The 15,657-nt window shown below is 36.2% G+C and overlaps 1 long non-coding RNA gene across 1 annotated transcript; it reads left to right on the top strand.

Annotated features, from left to right (window-relative positions):
• The first annotated feature begins 7,248 nt into the window (after positions 1-7,248).
• On the top strand, positions 7,249-14,899 carry LOC116255854 (uncharacterized). The gene is made up of 3 exons (XR_004172981.2): positions 7,249-7,401; positions 8,553-8,717; positions 14,016-14,899. It is a non-coding gene; the product is annotated as an uncharacterized LOC116255854 (long non-coding RNA).
• The last annotated feature ends 758 nt before the right edge of the window (positions 14,900-15,657 follow it).

The raw sequence follows: 15,657 nt of genomic DNA, 5'->3' as shown, positions 1-15,657 counted from the left end.
CTCCTGACGCTCGTGTTAAATCCGGGGATGGCTACGTCGAACGGGAGAAAGGTGAGTTACGGTTTCTGGGGCGGGTTTCCAGAGTGTTTATTTTTATGTTTTTTTGTGTTTTTTATTGGATTTTGGATATTTGGAACATGGCAAGTTTTCAAGATTTCTTTCTTATTCTTGTGGTGCTTTTGGAAATCTCTGATGCGGATCTGATGTTTTTGTGCATCATCGGATTCGCGCTCTGCTCTTGAGCGGTGCTCCTTCTTTTTTTCCCTCATTGGTTCTTCCCTAATGCCTTCCTTAGGCGGATGAGCCAATACGCGCTCACAGTCATAACTTCTTTGAGCGTCGCCTCCAGACGGTCGTGTTATAGTCGGGGATGGCTACGTCGAACAGGGGAAAGGTGAGTTAGGATTTCTAGGGCAGGTTTCAACAGTGTTTATTTTTTTATTTTGCGTTTTTCATTGGATTTCTGGATAATTCAAACATGGGAAATTTAACAGATTTCTTTCTTATTCTTGTGGTGATTATGGAAATCGTTGATGCAGGATATGGCGCTTTTGTGCATCAACGGATTCAGACTGTCTGCCCTTGAGCGGTGCTCCCTTTCTTTTTCCCCCATTGGTTCTTCCTTAATGCGTTCCTTAGACGGATGAGCCAGTACGTGATCACAGTCGATAACTTCTTTGTCTCTAGACGCTCATGTTAAAGTCGGGGATGGCTACCTCAAACAGGAGAAAAGTAAGTTAGGGTTTCTCGGGCTGGGATGCTCGATGTCTTGGAACCTTGGCCTTGTCATCCTCTGCCCACTCACAATCTCAAGGACTATGACCTCAAGACAGCTGGGTTGGGACAATTGAAATAGGAAAGTTCTAATTCAATATCTGACGGGGAAGAGAGTTTGATCTTAAAAGCAATCACAAGGGTTTTGATTTTCGTTCTACTTGGTCTTCTTGTAGTGTGCATGATTGTTGTGGGGATGTGCCTAGGGTTCCGACCTTGACTTGCTCTGGTTTTTAAGGATCGGATTTAGGAAAATCAACAATTGAATGAGAATCGAGCCACTCGCTTTTGCCGCCACAGTTTTGGTCCTTATTTTTTTGTTCGGTTTACTAACTACAGTTGTCTTTTCCTGTAGAGCACCTCACTGTCAGTTAACAATATTCTTGCATGTTGTGGGTCTATGTGTGGAGGTGGCTGTGATGGAGGCTGGCCTATCAATGGCTGTCAATACTTTGTCCAAAATGGCGTCGTCACAGAAGAGGTATAATATTAAAGATTGATATTCTGTAGCTCGGTCTTTGAATTGTGTAGTAGACATAGTTTTCCAAACGAGTAACCATGTAGAAATCCTTCATCAAATGTGCTGCTGATTGACTTCTTTTGGTATGCATTATACAGTAAGAGCTAAATTTATCCTATGCTTGGGATTCCTTCACGGATATAGCAATCTTTATGCACTATTTTTGAACATAGAAATAATATGCCTAAAGATGGGGATGAGAATGGAAGTGCAGCCGATGTTCTTAAGAAAGGAGATGAGTGGAGGATGTGTGAAAAATGCAGCTGTGCAGCTTGAAGACCAGAACCTATATGTTTGGTTTGAGGTCCATAATCTATCTGTTTCAGTATTAACTGAGTTATGCATTCTGTCCGTTAGAAACTCTTTGGTTTTTGTTTTTGGATTTTCTGTGCCATAGAATAGTTAATACTTAATACCTTACGTGTATTTCTGATTTTTTTTTTCTTTTCTGTTGGATCCATGTTTTGTGCATTGCTATTTGGCTGAAGACTGATTTTTTTGTTTGATGTTTCGTTTCCATAGAGGGGGTTAATTAGTATTACACTATGACTTAATAATAGTTAGTATTTCGAACTTTATAATTTTTTTAATTATACGTGTATTTCTGATTTTTTTTTTTTATGTGGAATCCATGTTTTGTACATAGTTCTTCGGCTGAAGACTGATGTTTTAGTTTGATGTTTTTTTTCCATAGAAGGGGTTTGTATAGTATTATTCTATAACTTAATAATAGTTAGTATTTTATAATTTATAGACGTGAGATTCAATGTTTGGTGAATAAATATTATGCTGTTGTGCCTAGCTATTCAGCTAAGGCCTTATTTTCAGTTGTCTTTGTTTTACTTTTATGATTTTATCATTTATGAATTATGATTTTTTTAAGATGAAAGGTTTATGATGTTAAGTCTATTTGCATTGGATTTTTCAGTCTATTTATGTTGGATTTTTTTGTTTATTGTGCCTTGGCATTTTGTTGGTTGTTTTGTTTTTTGTTTTTTGTTTTTAGCTATGTGTTCTGTCCCGTCAGAAACTCTGTCCGTTAGAAACAGAGCTATGCATTCTGTCCATTAGAAACTCTTTAGTTTTTGTTTCTGGATTTTCTATGCCATGGAATAGTTAATGCGTTATGTGTATTTCTGATTTTTTTTTTTTTTAGTTTCTCTGGAATCCATGTTTTGTGCATAGCTGTTCGGCTGAGGACTGATTTTTTAGTTTGATGTTTTGTTTCCATAAAAGGGGTTAATAAGCATTGCACTATAAGTTAATAATAGTTAGTATTTCTTATTTATAGACGTGAGATTAATGTTTGGTGAATAAATGTTATGCTGTTGTGCATAGCTATTCAGCTAAGGCCTTATTTTCAGTTGTCTTTGTGTTACTTTTATGATTTTATCATTTGTCTAATGATTTTCTGAAGTAATTGCACTGAACCGCAGCTCAATCAACTATCACGAACCAGAACCCGGTGGGTTCAGTTGCATTTGTTTTCAACTTTTTTTCTATTCATGAATCTTTGTTTACAATGACAAGGTTTTTGCAATTTTGAAATCGTAGATCAAAGTAGACTGCCTATTCTATTTATCCATTTGATAGATGATGCATTGATTTTGTTCATGGGACGTTTCCTGTACCATAGTTGCTTCTAGATCCATGTGCAGCCCTGTAAGGGGAAAAAAAAAACATGGGGTCCATTTCTGATCATGCAAGCTCTCTGATCATTTGCAGTTATGTGTTATGTATAACATTGAGGAAAGATGAAGTTGGAAGGATGCGTGAGAATTTACCAATGATCTTGTTTCGTAATTCATTTACATTAACTCGTGGATAATGTTACTCTTGGTAAGGTTCTGGCTTTGATTTTGGAAAAAAATTGTTGTTAATCCATAAGTTGACGATGCTCACTGAATAGGCCATCATAATCCAATTGATGCAGCTAGTTGCGTTTGGCTGTAATATGTCTTAAAACCATCCAGTTATGTTGGTGGTTCTATTTCGATTGAGACATTCTAGAATCAAACAGTATCGCAACTTCCATTCTTTGATTGTGGTTGCAATTGATGTATTTTGCTTATCAATGATGGGTTTTGGCCCTGAGTGAGATTTAGAGATATGTACAAAAGGGACTGAAAATCTGGGTGGTTATGGGTGGTTAAGTCCACTGGCTTAATCCTTATTAGGTTTCCTAGCAGAACTTCGTTCATGAGGATTGTGCGTACATGGTAACATAAACTCTAGGTTAACTGTTCAAATATTAGACATACTCATGTTGGTCTCTGTAAAAATCTCTGTGGTTCTTGGTCACTATATGTTTGGTTTGAGGTCCATAATCTATCTGTTTCAGGGACCTTTCTGTTTCCTAGAGGGGAATTAATTTTGATGGAGTTTTTTCATGCAAACACCAAGATGCTTCTGAACAACGATATGAAGAATGGCAATGATATAGCTGCCAAAGGTGAAGGTGGTTGTTGTTGGATTGCTCGTGCGCACTTTTGCTGTGAAGGATATCTCAGGAACCTCAGAAGCAAGTCCCAACTTCCATTGGCTGCAGAATGATCAGGTTGGCAATACCACAGGCATCCAAGATTTCAAGCATCAAACTTAGGTCGATTCCTCAAAACATTTCCTTCATTTCTGTGCAATCATATTAGGAAAAACACCCGCAGAAAAACCCATGTTCGACATGAATTCCTCCAGGCGCTTTGCATTTGTCAGGTAGAGGTAACTTATCAAGATTCTACAAACTTAAATAATCGCAACTTTAATGGTAAAGTAAATTGAACAATTGAAATAGGAAATAACGTGACTGCAGCTTTCGAACAATGAAGGCAATTACAGTGACAAACTATCCCAGATTAGGAAGTCAAGAGTGCAAGTGCCTTCAGTGCAGAAATCAAAATGTCAAGTCCATTTTTCATAAACAGTTTATTAAACAGATAAATTTGTTTAAGCATCAAAGATGTAAGGGTTAAATCACAAGACGGAGGGAGAGAGAGAAAGAGCTGAGAGTTAGGCTGGCACCTTAGGTGCACACCTAGTGTGTCTGCCAGGGTTGTGGTGCTCGCTTCACGTATGGGGGGGTGTGCTCTCCAAATAACACCGGCTGTATTTTCGGTCGGTGTGGGCGATCAGTTTTAACTACGTATAGCGGTGGCAGATATCACCGTTATAGGTCTACAGCGGTGAAAACTTCCAACGGCGACAAGTAACACCGGTAAAAGCGTGATTTAGCGGGGGAAACCATCATCGGTATAAGTAGGTATAGCGTCGGAGAAACGCACCGGTATAGACAAATACCGGTAGTCTCTGTCGCCGCTATTGAGCTATAACGGTGGTTTTTTGCCAAGCATGTCTTCCGTTCTCGTTGTTTAAGAAGAACTAGCTTGAATAGAAGTGCTTCGTTTAGATTTTTTTTTTTATACATAATTCAAGCAGTTAAATACAAGATTCCCATACCTTAAAATATGTCTGTTACCATTCAAATTTGATGTAAGTTCTTGTAATTATATTTTTTCACTTTCACGAGACATGACGGCATTGGTTTGTTAGTGTTGTTTATAAATCAGGAAGTCGTCCTGTTTTGGTTTTCTTGACCTGTTTGATCTGTAAAATTTAATTCAATGTATTGGTCAGTTGCTGCCTTTCTCAGCTTCCAATATTTGACTTAGGAAACCAACCACTTGACCTTAATTCTCATTGTTTTACATTTAAATCATGTCCAGTGCAGCTCCTAATTGTGATTGCAACAAAGGCATGAAAACAGAGGCAAGAGAAACAAACCAAACAGGAATATGTCGAGGCATAAGTCGATTGTCATCGACGTCAAGTTGCTTGGCATCGAATTCTTGCAGCTTCTCGTCGATTCTTTGGGGTGTCGATAGACAAGGTGACGCTGACAAAACATCAAGGTGACAAGATTCGAACCTATGGCCCTCTGTACCCAAAAAAGATGCGCTACACCTCGCCTGCGAGTGTCGGTCTCACACCCTTCTTTTGCTTCTGCTTTTTCATTGATTCCCCGGGCTTGAACCATGTCTCCCGAACAATCTCAGTACATATGGCGCAAGACGATTCCACAGTTCGAGGTTGGAATGGGATTGGGTGTTTTCATGTCTCACCGTAGTGCCCGGTTTGTCTTTCTTTTCGATTGATGAACAAGAAGGAAACTCGCGACTATCCTCGCTTCGCATCTCTTCTGTTGGGCATGTATTCGTAGACCAAAATCCTCTCTTCTCTTCCTCTTCAACAATGCAGCCTACAAGCTGTACCATGTTTATATGTTGAAGCTTTGCTACTAATCTCACTTCATTCATGAACTCCATAGTGCCTCCTTTCCAGCTCATGGATAGCCTCTTGACAGCTACTTCCTGCGCTCCTTCCAGCATACCCTTACATCTCTTCCTCTTCAACAATGCAGCCTACAAGTTGTACCATGTTTATATGTTGAAGCTTTGCTACTAATCTCACTTCATTCATGAACTCCATAGTGCCTCCTTTCCAACTCATGGATAGTCTCTTGACAGCTACTTCCTGCGCTCCTTCCAGCATACCCTTACATCTCTTCCTCTTCAACAATGCAGCCTACAAGTTGTACCATGTTTATATGTTGAAGCTTTGCTACTAATCTCACTTCATTCATGAACTCCATAGTGCCTCCTTTCCAACTCATGGATAGTCTCTTGACAGCTACTTCCTGCGCTCCTTCCAGCATACCCTTACATCTCTTCCTCTTCAACAATGCAGCCTACAAGCTGTACCATGTTTATATGTTGAAGCTTTGCTACTAATCTCACTTCATTCATGAACTCCATAGTGCCTCCTTTCCAACTCATGGATAGCCTCTTGACAGCTACTTCCTGCGCTCCTTCCAGCATACCCTTACAATCACAAAAATGCGAACTTATTATCTTGTCCACTAGAAGCACTTGAATTCTCATAAGCCTCCAAGAGCCTGTATGAGACAATGTCATCATGCCTTTGAGAAGTCCACTATTTATCACCCTTTATGCCATTTCAGTGGTGGATTAATCAGATTTCTGTCAGTTTTTAAAATCTGACTCCACTAACCAAACCAAAAGGCTCAAATCTAAAAGTGATCAGAAAAGAAAAATTCAAAATCCGACAATCTCTTACGACTCTCTAATTTTTAATAAACTTGAAATAATATAAAAACTGTTGATTTGGATTCATATAGAATCTAAATAATGGAGCACAAATTTCAAATATATATATATATATATATATACACACACCCACACCCACACCAACACATCTAAAGAGGTGGGGGAGAGTGAGAGGGATATAAGTGTTAGTTTGTATATAGAACCAAAGCCACCTTGTACAAGCTTACTTGATTGGGAGAAATTTTTTTATTGCTGCCATGATAAGTTGCAAGTCAAATAGTGCCAGCTCCAATCTTCCACATTTTTTTTTTCCCATACTGAATATTAGGCGTGCTTTTTTAAGTGAATCTATGCCCACTTCAAACTTATGTATAATTTCAGTCAAAAGCATGAAACCATTCTAGCACATTGAATTTCTTCATTCTAGAAGAGACCTCCTGTTACCAGGCTTCACAAGTAGTGCGTTTTTTTAGTTTGCTTTGCTTTTTTATTTTAATTTCAAGATAATACACAGTTTTTCTGCTCACAAGAACAGAACTGATTATCAAATGAATAATCTGCTACTTCATTTCAGAATTTGATAATTTAAAGTAAAGAAAAACGAGATATATTCGAAAATAAATTTTAAAACGCGAGATTTTGATTTCCAACGCAGTTTTTCAAAAAAACGGTCGGATCGAAAAAACGCGTCTTCTTTTACGCTTCTTCTGTTTGGAGCCCACGCCCCACGGTGGCATTATTTGTAATTTCAAAAACATTTTAATGGTATAAGCGGAATAAATTTTATAAAACGATAAAGTTAAAAGTTAAAAAGCCTTCATCGACAGAGAGGAAATAAGTCGAAACAGGAAAACTCGTCGGCATTTAGGGTTTTGCAAATTTCCGACTTCCAAGACGCCAGTCCGATGGAAAGGTGGTACCTGCCGACGGACCGGTGCGTTTTCCGCCACCCAGCAGATCTCCGACCGGCGAGAAGCAGCCACAGCGGTAGGATTCGATTACAAACGATGGTTTTTTCAGTCTATTTGCATGGATTTTCAGTCTATTTGTGTTGGATCCCTTAGCTTATTGTGCCTTGGTTTTTTGTTGGTTGTTTTGGGTTTTTTTTTTGTTTAGCTATGAATTCTGTCCGTCAGAAACTCTTTGGTTTTTGTTTTTGGATTTTCTGTGCCGTGGAATAGTTAACGCGTTACTTGTATTTCTGATTTTTTTTTTTATTTCTGTGGAATCCATGTTTTGTGCATCGCTCTTCCGCTGAAGACTGGTTTCGGTTTCCTTTTGTGTTTGATGGCCTGGAATTTTGATTCCAGAATTGAAAAAGACTTGTTTGATGAAATGATAATTAAAAATCTGGAATTCAATTTAATCTGAAAAAGTTGCGGATTGCTAAATTAATTATACCTTATTGTTCTTGCTAATTTTTTCTATGTTTCCAATTACTAGAAGTTCTTTTTAGGCCCTTATTTGACAGTCTTCTTGAACTTATGGCCCTTATTTTAAAAATTGTAAAAGATATTAGTTTCGATTTTTTGACTATGGGCAAAAGATGTGCCTAAAAATGCACTTTTTTCTTTGATGATAGAAGAACCTTAAAAAACTACACTACTTAGGTGTGGTGGTTTTCGAACATTTGTGTAGTTGTAAACGTAATGTGGATTTATATATATATATATATATATATATATAGATGATGTTTCTACATTGAACAGTCAAATGTTAAATATAATCACGTATTTAAAAAAAGGACATGATGTTGAGTTCAAATACATATATAAGCTTCAAAATCTAAAATATTCTTCTTATCAACCACCCCCTTAATCATCTTTTTGGAATCTTGTATGTAAAGGTTCAGACTGGATTTATTTATTTACCGAACTACTTACTTTTGGAAGGTGTGGTAATAGGCGTGTGTGTTTTGATTTGTATGGTGAAAAGTCCTTCATCTAACTTTATCGTCTCTTCTTAGGTACTTGATTTTTTGGGTGTTGAAATATTTTGGAAAGTCAATAATAGCTAAGTTGGTTGCATCTATTTCTTAGATCCTAGGGCGTGCATCTCCTGAAACTTATATGATGTTTTTTCATATACCTTTTTTTAGTCATGATGTGTGCAACTCACTTATTTCTTGTTGTCTGTAGCTAGAAATGGGTCTTTCAAATCCTTACAGTAGTTAACGGGCGATTGAACTTCGTGCATTGACCAGGCTACTTTGGCATGGACAGCAGGTCATGTGTTGGCAACTAGTGGCCTGGATGGTTCATGGACTTCTTTCACGATCAATATGGAAAATTTTTTATTAGGAGGTATTGTTCTTTTGCCCAAACAGTTGAACAATCACTAGGATTGACGGTTTTTCTTATATATATTATGCATGATCTTTTTTGTGTTTAATACATATGAGAGCCTCATATATACATATGTGTGTGTGGGTGGGTGGATGGGTGTACATTTAATATGCATGCTTGTATACGTGAATATATGTAACTCTTTTAGATTCTTTATTTTTCTGTATTATTATATTTTCAGCTGAGTTGGAGCTAGTCCAGTGGGTGGTTCTTCTCATACTTCGTTGTTTTTTATTATTTTTGGATGTATATATAGACCATGATATCTTTTTGTAAATATTTTGTTTTTACAGCTTCTTCGGATTTCAATTACATTATTCTCATTCTCCATTTCCTTTGTGATTTGGCGTTAGTGCCCATCATTGTGAGATTGTTGTGGGTTTGTGTATGTGACTGTTATCAGTCTTCTTTTCATGGTATTAGAGCCTGGGTTGTTTATGCTGTTGTGCATAGCTATTCAGCTAAGGCCTTACTTTCAGTTGTCTTTGTTTTTCTTTTATGATTTTATCATTTATGAATTATCATTTTTTTTTAAGATGAAAGATTTATGATGTTACGTCTATTTGGATCAGTCTATTTGCATTGGATTTTTCTGCCTATTTGTGTTGGATTTTTTAATTTATTGTGTCTTGGCATTTTGTTTTGTTGTTTTGGTTTTTTTTTTAGCTATGCATTCTGTCCCGTTGGAAACCCTGTCCGTTAGAAACGGAGCTATGCATTCTGCCAGTTAGAAACTCTTTCGTTTTTGTTTTTGGATTTTATGTACCATGGAATAGTTAATGCGTTACGTGTATTTCTGATTTTTTTCTTTTTATTTTTGTGGAATCCATGTTTTGTACATAGCTCTTCGGCTGAAGACTGATTTTTTAGTTCGATGTTTCGTTTGTTTAGAAGGGGTTAATATAGTATAACTCGATAACTTGATAATAGTTAGTATTTCATACTTTATGGACGTGAGATTCAATGTTTGGCGAATAAATTGTATGCTGTTGTGCATAACTATTCAGCTAACGCCTTATTTTCAGTTGTCTTTGTTTTGCTTTTTAAGATTTTATCATTTATGAATTATCATTTTTTTTAAGATGAAAGATTTATGATGTTACGTCTATTTGGATTATATTTTTCAGTCTATTTGCATTGGTGTTGGATTTTTATATTTATTGCGCCTTGGATTTTTGTTGGTTGTTTTTTTTTTTAGCTATGTTTTCTGTCCCGTCAGAAGCTCTCTCTGTTAGAAACTGACCTATGCATTCTGTCCGTTAGAAACTCTTTGGGTTATGTTTTTGGATTTTCTGTGCTGTGAAATAGTTTAGGCGTTATGTGTATGTCTGATTTTTTTTTTTTGTTTAATTTCTCTGGAATCCATGTTTTGTTCATATCTTTTAGTTCGATGTTTTGTTTCTATAGAAGGGGTTTAATAAAGTATGACACTATAACTTAATAATAGTTATTATTTCATACTTTATAGACGTGAGACTCAATGTTTGGTGAATAAATATTATGCTGTTGTGCAGAGCTATTCAGCTAAGGCCTTATTTTCAGTTGTCTTTGTTTTACTTTTATGATTTTGTCATTTATGAAATATGACTTTTTTAAGATGAAAGATTTATGATGTTAAGTCTATTTGCATTCGATTTTTCAGTCTATTTGCTTTGTATTTTTCTGTCTCTTTGCATTGGATTTTTCAGTCTATTTATGTTGGGTTTTTTAGTTTATTGTGCCTAGCCTTTTTGTTGGTTGTTTTGTTTTTTCTTTAGCTATGCATTCTCTCCCATCAGAAACTCTGTCCGTTAGAAACTGAGTTATGCATTCTGTCCGTTAGAAACTCTTTGGTTTTTGTTTTTGGATTTTCTGTACCATGGAATATTTAATACCTTACGTGTATTTCTGATTTTTTTTTTTTTAATTTCTGTGGAATCCATGTTTTGTGCATAGCTCTTTGGCTGAAGACTGATTTTTTTCTTTGATGTTTTGTTTCCATAGAAGGGGTTAATTAGTATTACACTATAACTTAATAATAGTTTGTTTTTCAAATTTTATAACTTTTTTTAATTATATGTGTATTTCTGATTTTTTTTTTTATTTCTGTGGAATCCATGTTTTGTGCATAGCTCTCGGCTGAAGACTGATCTTTTAGTTCGATGTTTCGTTTCTATGGAAGGGGTTAATATAGTATGACACTATAACTTAATAATAGTTAGTATTTCATACTTTGTAGATGTGAGACTCAATGTTTGGTGAATAAATATTATGCTGTTGTGCATATCTATTCACCTAAGACGTTATTTTCAGTTGTCTTTGTTTTGCTTTTATGATTTTATCATTTATGAATTATAATTTTTTTTAGATGAAAGATTTTTTATTTACGTCTATTTGCACTGGATTATTCAATCTATTTGCATTGGATTTTTCAGTCTTTTTATGTTGGATTTTTAAATTTTTTGTGCCATGGCTTTTTGTTGGTTGTTTTGTTTTTTTTGGCTATGCATTCTGTCCTGTCAGAAGCTCTATTTGGTAGAGACTAAGCCATGCATTCTATCCGTTAGAAACTCTTTGGTTTTTGTTTTAAGATTTTCTGTGCCGTGTAATAGTTATTGCGTTACATGTACTTCTGATTTTTTTTTTTAATTGCTGTGGAATCCATGTTTTGTACATAGTTCTTCGGCTGACGACTGATGTTTTAGCTTGATTTTTTGTTTCCATAGAAGGGGTTTGTATAGTATTACATTATAACTTAATAATAGTTAGTATTTCATAATTTATAGACGTGAGATTCAATGTTTGGTGAATAAATATTATGCTGTTGTGCATAGCTATTCAGCTAAGGCCTTATTTTCAGTTGTCTTTGTTTTACTTTTATGATTTTATCATTTATGAATTATGATTTTTTTAAGATGAAAGGTTTATGATGTTTAGTCTATTTGCATTGGATTTTTTAGTTTCTTGTGCCTTGGCTTTTTGTTGGTTTTTTTTTTTTTTTTAGCTATGTGTTCTGTCCCGTCAGAAACTCTGTCCGTTAGAAACAGAGCTATGCATTCTGGCCATTAGAAACTCTTTAGTTTTTGTTTTTGGATTTTCTATGCCATGGAATAGTTAATGCGTTATGTGTATTTCTGATTTTTTTTTTAAGTTTCTCTGGAATCCATGTTTTGTGCGTGGTTCTTCGGCTGAGGACTGATTTTTTAGTTTGATGTTTTGTTTCCATAAAAGGGGTTAATAAGCTTTACACTATAAGTTAATAATAGTTAGTATTTCATACTTTATAGATGTGAGATTAATGTTTGGTGAATAAATATTATGTTGTTCTATGTCACACGGGTGCGGATGTGATACGGGTGCGGATACGGCAATTTTCAAATCTTTTGGATACGCGGACACGGCTACATTAAATATTATAAAAAATGATAAGATTAAAAAAAAACATTAAATTAATAGTTCACTCTTACAATCTTGTTAGAAAATGTGTTTTATCACAAAAGTACTGAATATCTGAAATGATTGTTCATGGAAATAATTGGATGCATCATAAAAAATTGATAAAATGAAAAAAAAACATTAAATTAATGACTTTTATTTTTTGCCGTGTCCGCCTGTCGACACGGATACGTGGGCTATTTTGCCGTGTCCGTGTGACATAGATGCTGTTGTGCATAGCTATTCAGCTAAGGCCTTATTTTCAGTTGTCTTTGTGTTACTTTTATGATTTTATCATCTGTCTAATGATTTTCTGAAGTAATTGCACTGACGTTCAATTGAAATTAAGGGAAAAGTCAAATAATAAACGGGAGTTGTAAGATCGTGTAACATTACATCCTCTATCCAAACAGAAACAATACTGGTGTAAAATCTAGTCTTTAAAATCAGATTTCCCTTCTAAAGTTCAGATTTCAGGGTCGCTTTAGTTTACATTCATATTTCTGGCAAATTGTTGATGTGAGAACCATAAATGTAAAATCTCTTGTTCCTCAAGTTGGCATGAGTCTCAACTCTGGGTGGACTTAAGATGCAACCCTCTATATTCATTATGGACCAAAGTGCAGCGTCTTACTCCTATCTGGCTATCTCTTAATTTCTTCTTGAATCTGGGCAACTAATTTCCCTTCTCTTTCATTATCTTCTTTTTCGAGATTTGTTTTTATATTATCAATTAGTTTAGATTAGGTGGTGCAGCGTCTTACTCCTATCTGGCTATCTCTTAATTTCTTCTTGAATCTGGGCAACTAATTTCCCTTCTCTTTCATTATCTTCTTTTTCGAGATTTGTTTTTATATTATCAATTAGTTTAGATTAGGTGGTGGTGTTGGTTTTGCATTTGAGATGAGGTCTACTTAACTTTGCAATGTTTTGATTACTCAAGTTTTGCAGAAAGAGTAACAGAGATCACAAAAAACAGTGACTAATTGCCCAACAGAAAAAAATATGCTAGTCCGCAAAAATCACAAGGAAGTGAGCTTCTCCATGCTCAGGCGGAAGGTTCACTACAATAGACATTAGATCTAGAACGGGCCCATCCTAAATCCAGCTATTAGTTCTTACACTTCTGAAAACACCTGTGTTCACCATAAATCCTTGCGGCATCTTTCTTTCGTTTCTCTTCGAACCCTAAATCATCTGCTGTCTCTCTCTTGCCTCTGCCTCTCTCTCTCTCCCCCCCTTACACTCCATTGCTTGCCCTCTCTCACGATCAATCGTCACAACTCCCTCTCTTTCTCAAATCTAGATCGCTATCTCATCCAAGGAATGAAACTATTTTTTTTCCAACAAAGATTTGCTTTACTAAATGCCAAGCAGAATCAGATTCACAAGATTGAGGTAATGTGGCTCAAACTTGCCTATTTTATGTTTCTTTCTAATCTCCTTTCTATCTCAATTAACGGCAACTTTTACATTCGATTCATGGAGTTTGGTGTAATGGTTGGGTTTTTTGTTATTTCATTCATGAATCGTTTCTGGTTCTGAATATGTGTTTCTTCATTTTCGCCGTCTCCTTCCTGGCATTTATCAAGATTGACAGAAATTGGCTTCAGAACCACGTCGCATCTGTCTATTTGTTTTATAACAAGAACTTGGATCATTATTTCAAATTAAATTGAATGGATGCCGATGTTTGGAATGGAAATATGGTTTCAAAATGAAAGTGCAAGTCAGTAACATAAACGGTGCAATATGGTGTATATGGCAGTGTGTATGTGACAATTGGTCTTTTGTTAACGGCAGTTGGTTTCCTTGAATTAAAATTTATCAATTCTTTATCAGACCTGTCAATTCCATATATGTACTTCCGATTGTTCAAACGACGAAGATGTGGGAAGATTTGGGGATAGACACCGAGGTAGATGAAGATCGAGGTTCCAAGATGCTATGATGGAAGAAAGAAGAACATCGACGATCCCTTTCTCTTTGGTTGAATTCCCAAGGTACGACGATCCCATGACACATTGCAGTTCCAGTTCTGTAGCCTGTAGGTTTGTGTATGTCGTCTCGCTCTCGTTCTCTTTTAGCATTTGTATCTAATCTTTCATCCATGGGAAGGGCCTGGTGAGGTCTTTCAAATGCGATTCACGTGGTGTGCATTTTGTAAGCTTGTGCGTCTCCCTTGAAAAGCTAGAACTCTTTACGGTTCCGATCTTTCATTTGTGCACATTGGCGCGATCGTTAAGCTTTTTTTTAAAGGCTTCGGTCTTCGCTAATTCTGTGTTGTCTCTCGTTGATCTTGTGTGGCTTGCTCATTAAGCTTCATGCCTTTGTCAAATTATGGACCTAATTGAAATAGGAAAGTTCTAATTTAACATCAAACGGAGGAGAGGGTTTGATTTCAACGGATCCTTAGAAGCAACCACAAGGGTTTCGATTTTAGTCGTACTTGGTCTTCTTGTAGTGTGCATGATTGTTGTGGGGATGTGCCTAGGGTTCCAACCTTGACTTGTTCTGGCTTTTAAGGATCAGGTTTAGGAAAATCAACAATTGAATGAGATCGGGCCACTTGCTTTTGTCGCCAGTGTTTCGGTCTTATTTTTCCAGTGTTTTGGTCTTATTTTTTTTTGTTCGGTTTCCTCACTACAGTTATCTTTTCCTGTATAGCACCTCACTGTCAGTTAACACTATTTTGTGAAAATCTCTGTGGTTAAGGGTTTCAAAACTTCAATTATTGGCATAATCTTGTTGATCTGTGTGAAGATCTCTATGGTTCATGGTCTGTATATGTTTAGTTTTGAGATCCATAATTTATCAGCTATAGGGACTTCCTGTTGTAGAGGGGAATTAATTTTGTTGTATTTTTTCATGCAAACACGAAGAGGCTTCCGTACAGCAATATAAAGGATGACAATGAGATAGCTACTAAAGGTGAATGATGTTTGTCGTTGGATTGCTCATGCACACTTTTGTTGTGAAGGATATCTGAGGAACCTCGCAACAAACTGAGGCTGATTCCTCAAAACGTCCTTCATTTCTGTGCGAAGCACCCTCAGACAATCCCATGTTTGACACGATTTCCTCCAAGCACTTTGCATTGCATATCTTAGGTAGAGGTAACTGATCGACTCAAATAATGTAATTTCACTGTTAAAGGAAATTCGATAATTGAAATCGGAAATGATGTGGACTGCAACTTTTGATCAATGAAACAAATTAGGGTGACAAAATATCGAATATTAGGAACTCTGAGTATGAAACAGACCTGTATAAGCATAAACCTAGTTGGATATGTTAGCAATCCCCTTCCTATTTGTCATTGTTGCACCAAAAAGTAAACAAAAAAATTATGAAATATGACAATATAGAAGCATTAATCACAAAACCAAGAGGAAGAGACAGAGAGGGGTAAGCCGGCACCTGAGGTGCACGCCTCATTCATGGAGGTGTGCGCTTCAAATGAAAATGGCTATGGCTGTATGTT

This window comes from Nymphaea colorata, chromosome 1 (assembly GCF_008831285.2).
Source record: "Nymphaea colorata isolate Beijing-Zhang1983 chromosome 1, ASM883128v2, whole genome shotgun sequence".
Classification (NCBI taxonomy): Eukaryota; Viridiplantae; Streptophyta; class Magnoliopsida; order Nymphaeales; family Nymphaeaceae; genus Nymphaea; species Nymphaea colorata.
This window is presented reverse-complemented; position numbering and strand designations above follow the sequence as displayed.